Here is a 6,739-nt window from a genome sequence, read left to right on the forward strand (position 1 = left end):
TAAACAGTGTTAGAAAACTGCTCAATGAAAAGAGAAGCTTAACTGAGCGAGAGGAATTCACATGACATATAGCAGTTTCACAGAAAGCTTCCTTCTGGTTTTTATGTGAGGATATTTCTTTCTCCATATTCATAAGAGTGTTCCCAAATGTCCTTCCTCAGATTCCACAGAGACAATGATTTCAAACTGCTCAATCCAAAGAAAGGTTTATCTCTATGAGATGAATACACTCATCACAAAGCAGTTGCTCAGAAAACTTCTCTCCAGTTTTCATCGGAAGATGTTTCCTTTCATACTCTAGGCCTCCGGGCACAATTCAATATCCCTTAGAAGATTCCTCAAAGACAGTGTCCAAACTGGGCAATGTACAATAAGCTTTAACTCTGTGAAATGAATGCACCTATCAAAGAGTAGGTTCTTGGAACATTTCTTTCTGGGTTTTATTTGAAGATATTGCATTTTTCGCCATAGTCTTCAATGTGCTGGGAAATATCACTTTTTCAGATTTACAGGAACAGTGTTCAAACACTGCCTTATGAGAAAAGAGGTATAACTTCTTGAGTGAAATGCACATATCACAAAGCAGTTTCTCAGAAACCTTCTCTAAAGTTTTTATCTGAAGATATTTCCTGTTTCACCATGGGACTGAATGTGCTCCCGAATCTCCCTTCACGAATCCATCTATGATGGAGTTTCAAACTGCATAATGAAAGAAAGTTTTGTCTATGTGAGGTGAATAAACCTATCTATCACAAAGTAGTTTCACAGAAAGCTTCATCCCAGTTTTTGTCTGAGGATATTTCCTTTTTCACCATAGTCGTCCATATACTCCCGAATGTCCCTTGGTAGCTTTTTCTCCAAAAGGGATTCCCCAACCTTCTATGAGAAGAAAAGTGTAACTGTGTGAGTGGAATGCACACGTCACAAAGCAGCTCCTCGGAAAGTTTCTCTCCAGTTTCTATTTGAAGATATTTCCATTTTCACCATAAGCCTCAAAGCACTCCCGAATATCCCTTAGAAGAATAAACTAAAACAGTGTTAGAATACTGCTCAATGAAAAGAGAAGCTTAACTTTGCGAATGGAATTCACATGACACAGAACACTTTCGCAGAAAGCTTTATTCTGGTTTTTATAGGAGGGTATTTCTTTTTCAGTATATTATTAATAGCATTCCCAAATGTCCTTTCTCAGGTTCCACAGAAACAGTGATTTCAAACTTCTCAATCCAAAGAATGACTTAAATCTATGAGATGAATACACACATGAAAAATCAGTTGCTCAGAAAGCTTCTCTCCTGTTTTCAACGGAAGGTATTTCCTTGCTCATCACAGGTCTCTGGGCGCCAATTACTATCCCTTCGCAGATTCCTGAAAGAGAGAGTTTCCAAACTGAACAATGTAGAGTAAACTTTAACTCTGTGAAATGAATGCACATATCACAGGGCAGTTTCTTGGAACACTTCTTTCTGGGTTTTATTTGATTATATTTCACTTTTTGCCATAGTCTTCAGGGCACTCCGAAATATCACTTTTTCAGTTTTACAGGAACAGTGTTCAAACACTGCCTTATGAGAAAAGAGGTATAACTCCCTGAGTGGAATGCACACATCACAAAGCAGTTTCTCAGAAAGCTTCTCTCCAGTTTCTATCTGAAGAAGATTCCTTTTTCACCATAGGCCAGAATGTGATCCTGAATATCCCTTCGCGGATCCGTCCATGACGGAGTTTCCAAGCTGCATAATGTAAAAAAGCTTTACCTATGAGAGATGAATACACATAGTAAAAAGCAGATTCACAGAAATATTCTAGTTTTTACCTGAAGATATTTCCTTTTTCACCATAGTCCTGAATGTGCTCCCAAATGTCCCTTTGTAAGTCTGTCCATGACAGAGTTTCCAAGCTGCATAATGTAAAGAAAGCTTTATCTATGTGAGATGAATAAACATAGCAAAAAGCAGATTCACAGAAAGATTCTTTCCAGTTGTTATCTGAAGATATATCCTTTTTCACTATAGACGTCAATATGCCCCTGGATATCAATTGGTACCTTTTTCTCCAAAAGGGTATCCTTGATGCTGTATGGGAAGAGAGGTATAATACTGTTAGTGGAATGCACACGTCACAAAACAGTTCCTCGGAAAGCTTCTCTCCAGTTACTATCTGAACATATTTCCTTGTTCACCGTAAGCCTCAAAGAATTCCCAAAATCTCTTCGCATGCTAAACATAAACAGAGTTTGAAAACTGCTCAATGAAAAGAGAAGTTTAACCGAGTAAGAGGAATTCACAAGACACAGAGAATTTTCACAGAAAGCTTCCTTCTGGATTTTACCTGAGGATATTTCTTTTTCCGTATTCTAAGGATCGTTCCCAAATGTCCTTCCTCAGATTCCACAAAAACAGTGATTTCAAACTGCTCAATCTAAAGAATGGTGTAACTCTATGAGAAGAATACACACATCCCAAAGCAGTTGCTCAGAAAGCTTCTCTCCACTTTTCATTGGAAGACATTTCCTTGCTCACCACAAGCCTCCGGGCGCCACTTAATATCCCTTCACAGATACCTCAAAGATAGAGTTTCCAAACTGGGCAACATAGACAAAGCTTTAACTCTGTGAATAAATGCACATATCAGAGAGCTGTTTCTTGGAACAGTTCTTTCTGGGATTTATTTGAGGATATTTCACTTTTCATCATAGTCTTCAATGCACTCCGAAATATCACGTTTTCAGTTTCACAGGCACAGTGTTCAAACACTGCCTAATGAGAAAGGAGGTATAACTCTCTGATTGGAATGCATGCATCACAAATCAGTTTCTCAGAAAGCTTCTCTCCATTTTTTATCTGAAGATATTTCCTGTTTCACCATAGGCCTGAATGTGCTCCTGAACGTCCCTTCACGAATCTCTCCATGGCGACGTTTTAAAAATGCGTAATGGAGTTTGACCGGGTGGTAGCAGCCGGAGTCGCCTTTGGGACGCGCCTGCTCTCCGCCTTTCGCTGCAGTCCGTCGATTTCTTTCTCCAGGAAGAAAAATGGCATCTGTTGCAGCTGATCCACAACCGAGTGTGGTGACTCGGGTGATCAACCTGCCATTGGTGAGCTCCACGTATAACCTCATGTCCTCAGCCTATCTCAGTACAAAGGACCAATATCCCTACCTGAAGTCTGTGTGTGAGATGGCAGAGAAGGGCGTGATGACCATCACCTCCGTGGCCATGACCAGTGCTCTGCCCATCATCCAGAAGCTAGAGCCGCAAATTGCAGTTGCCAATATCTATGCCTGTAAGGGGCTAGACAGGATTGAGGAAAGACTGCCTATTCTGAATCAGCCATCAACTCAGATTGTTGCCAATGCCAAAGGTGCTGTGACTGGGGCAAAAGATGCTGTGACGACTACCGTGACTGGCGCCAAGGATTCTGTGGCCAGCACGATCACAGGGGTGATGGACAAGACCAAAGGGGCAGTGACTGGCAGTGTGGAGAAGACCAAGTCTGTGGTCAGTGGCAGCATTAACACAGTATTGGGGAGTCGGATGATGCAGCTCGTGAACAGTGGCGTAGAAAATGCACTCACCAAATCAGAGCTGTTGGTAGAACAGTACCTCCCTCTCACTGAGGAAGAACTAGAAAAAGAAGCAAAAAAAGTTGAAGGATTTGATCTGGTTCAGAAGCCAAGTTATTATGTTAGACTGGGATCCCTATCTACCAAGCTTCGCTCCCGTGCCTACCAGCAGGCTCTCAGCAGGGTTAAAGAAGCTAAGCAAAAAATCCAAGAGACCATTTCTCAGCTCCATTCCACTGTTCACCTGATTGAATTTGCCAGGAAGAATGTGCATAGTGCCAATCAGAAAATTCAGGATGCTCAGGATAAGCTCTACCTCTCATGGGTGGAGTGGAAAAGGAGCATTGGATACGATGATACTGATGAGTCCCACTGTGCTGAGCACATTGAGTCATGTACTCTTGAAATTGCCCGCAACCTGACTCAGCAGCTCCAGACCACGTGCCACAACCTGCTGTCCAACATCCAAGGCGTACCACAGAACATCCAAGATCAGGCCAAGCACATGGGGGTGATGGCAGGCGACATCTACTCAGTGTTCCGCAGTGCTGCCTCCTTTAAGGAAGTGTCTGACAGCCTCCTCACTTCTAGCAAGGGGCAGCTGCAGAAAATGAAGGAATCTTTAGATGATGTGATGGATTATCTTGTTAACAACACGCCCTTCAACTGGCTGGTAGGTCCCTTTTATCCTCAGCTGACTGAGTCTCAGAATGCTCAGGACCAAGGTGCAGAGATGGACAAGAGCAGCCAGGAGACCCAGCGATCTGAGCACAAAACTCATTAAACCTGCCCCTGGCACTAGTGCATGATGTGGCCAGGCAGATGACCTGTTATGTTGAAATTAACTTGCTAGGCAACCCTAAATTGGGAAGCAAGAAGCTAGTAAAAAGGCCCTCAATTATAGTTGTTTCTAGCTGAATTAAGAGCTTTAAAGTTTCTGGCGTTAGCAGATGATTCTGTTCACCTGGTAAGAAAAGACTGCTAGGCTTGTTAGAGCCTATAGCCAGAACTCAGAAAAAATTCAAGTGCACTTATGTTCTCATTCTGTGGCCATTGTGTTGCCTCTGTTCCGGTTTGTATTGAATAAAAACATCTTCATGTGGGCTGGGGTAGAAACTGGTGTCAGCTCTGGTATGATCTGAAAAAAAAATGCGTAATGGAAAGAAAGACTTATCTATGTGAAATGAATAAACATGTCTATCACAAAGCAGTTTCACAGAGAGCTTCTTTCCAGTTTATGTCTGAGGATATTTCCTTTTTCACCATAGCCATCCATATACTCCCGAATGTCCCCTGGTAACATTTTCTCCAAAAGGCATTTCCCATTCCTCTATGAGAAGAAAAGTATAACTCTGTGAATGGAGTGCACACGTCACAAAGCAGCTCCTCGGAAATCTTCTCTCCAGTTTCTAGCTGAAGATATTTCCATTTTCACCATAAGCCTCAAAGCACTCCCAAGTATCCCTTAGATGACAAAACTAAAATAGTGTTAGAATACTGCTCAATGAAAACAGAAGCTTAACTGTGCAAGGGGAATTCACAAGACACAGAGCAGTTTCACAAAAGCTTCCTTCTGATTTTTATCGCAGTGTATTTCTTTTTCAGCATATTCTTAAGAGCGTTCCCAAATGTCCTTTCTCAGATTGCACAGAAACAGTGATGTCAAACTGCTCAATCCAAAGAATGATTTAATTCTATGAGATAAATCCACACATTACAAAGCAGTTGCTCAGAAAGCTTCTCTCCAGTTTTCAACAGAAGACATTTCCTTGCTCGCCACAGGCATCTGGTTGTCACTTAATATCCCTTTGAAGAATCTTCAAAGACAGACTGCTAATATCACTGTTTTAGTTTTATAGGAACAGTGTTCAAACAGTGCCTTATGAGAAGAAAGTTACAACTCCCTGAGTGGAATGTAAACATCACCAAGCAGTTTCTCTGAAAGCTTCTCTCCAGTTTTTATCTGACGATATTTACTTTTTCACCATAGACCCAAATGTGATCCCGAATATCCCTTCGCGGATCCATCCATGACGGAGTTTCCAAGCTGCGTAATGTAAAGAAAGCTTTATCTATGTGAGATGAATAAACATAGAAAAAAAGCAGACTCTCCGAAAACTTCTTTCCAGTTTTTATCTGAAGATATTTCTCTTTTCACTGTAGTCCAGAATGTTCTCCCGAATGTCCCTTTGAGATCCATCCATGACAGAGTTTGCAAGCTGCGTAATGTAAAGAAAGCTTTATCTATGTGAGATGAATAAACATAGCACAGAGCAGTTTCATAGAAAGCTTCTTTCCAGTTTTTGTATGAGGCTCTTTCTCTTTTCACCATAGGCGTCAATATGCTCTCAGACATGCCTTGGTACCTTGTTCTCCAAATGGGTTTCCCCAATGTTGTATGAGAAGAGACGTACAATACTGTGAGTAAAATGCACATGTCACAAAGCAGTTCCTCGGAAAGTTTCTCTCCAGTTTCTATCTGAACATATTTCTTTCTCACCGTAAGACTCAAAGAGCTTCTGAATATCCCTTTGCACGCTAAATATAAACAGTGTTAGAAAACTCTTCAATGAAAAGGGAAGCTTAACTGAGCGAGAGGAATTCACACGATACAAAGCAGTTTCACAGAAAGCTTCCTACTGGTTTTCATCTGAGGATATTTCTTTCTCCATATTCCAAAGAACGATCCCAAATGTCATTGCTGAGATACCTCAGAAAGATTGATTTCAAACGGCTCAATCCAAGGAATGATTTAACTTTATGAGATGAATACGCACATCACAAAGCAGTTGCTCAGAAAGCTTCTCTCCAGTTTTCAATGGAAGACATTTCCTTGCTCACCACAGGCCTCCGGAGCCACTTAATATCCCTTCGTAGATTCCTCAAAGACAGAGTTTCCAAACTGGACAACGTAGAGTAAGCTTTAGCTCTGTGAAATGAAAGCACATATCACAGAGCAGTTTCTTGGAACACTTCTTTCTGGGTTTTATTTGAGGATGTTTCACTTTTCACCATAGTCTTCAAAGCTTCCCAAATTATCATTTTTTTGAAGAATCTGCTCTCTGGAGGCCTGTGTTGAGCAAGGAAATGTCTTCCATTGAAAACTGGAGAGAAGCTTTCTGAGCAACTGCTTTTTGACGTGTGTATTCATCTCCTAGAGTGAAATCATCCTTTG

At 41.3% G+C, this 6,739-nt stretch overlaps 1 pseudogene across 1 annotated transcript; it reads left to right on the top strand.

Annotated features, from left to right (window-relative positions):
• The first annotated feature begins 2,942 nt into the window (after positions 1 to 2,942).
• On the top strand, positions 2,943 to 4,703 carry LOC112606484 (annotated as a pseudogene). The gene has a single exon (XR_003115640.1). The product of XR_003115640.1 is annotated as a perilipin-2 pseudogene (transcript).
• The last annotated feature ends 2,036 nt before the right edge of the window (positions 4,704 to 6,739 follow it).

This window comes from Theropithecus gelada, chromosome 14 (genome assembly GCF_003255815.1).
Source record: "Theropithecus gelada isolate Dixy chromosome 14, Tgel_1.0, whole genome shotgun sequence".
Lineage (NCBI taxonomy): Eukaryota > Metazoa > Chordata > Mammalia > Primates > Cercopithecidae > Theropithecus > Theropithecus gelada.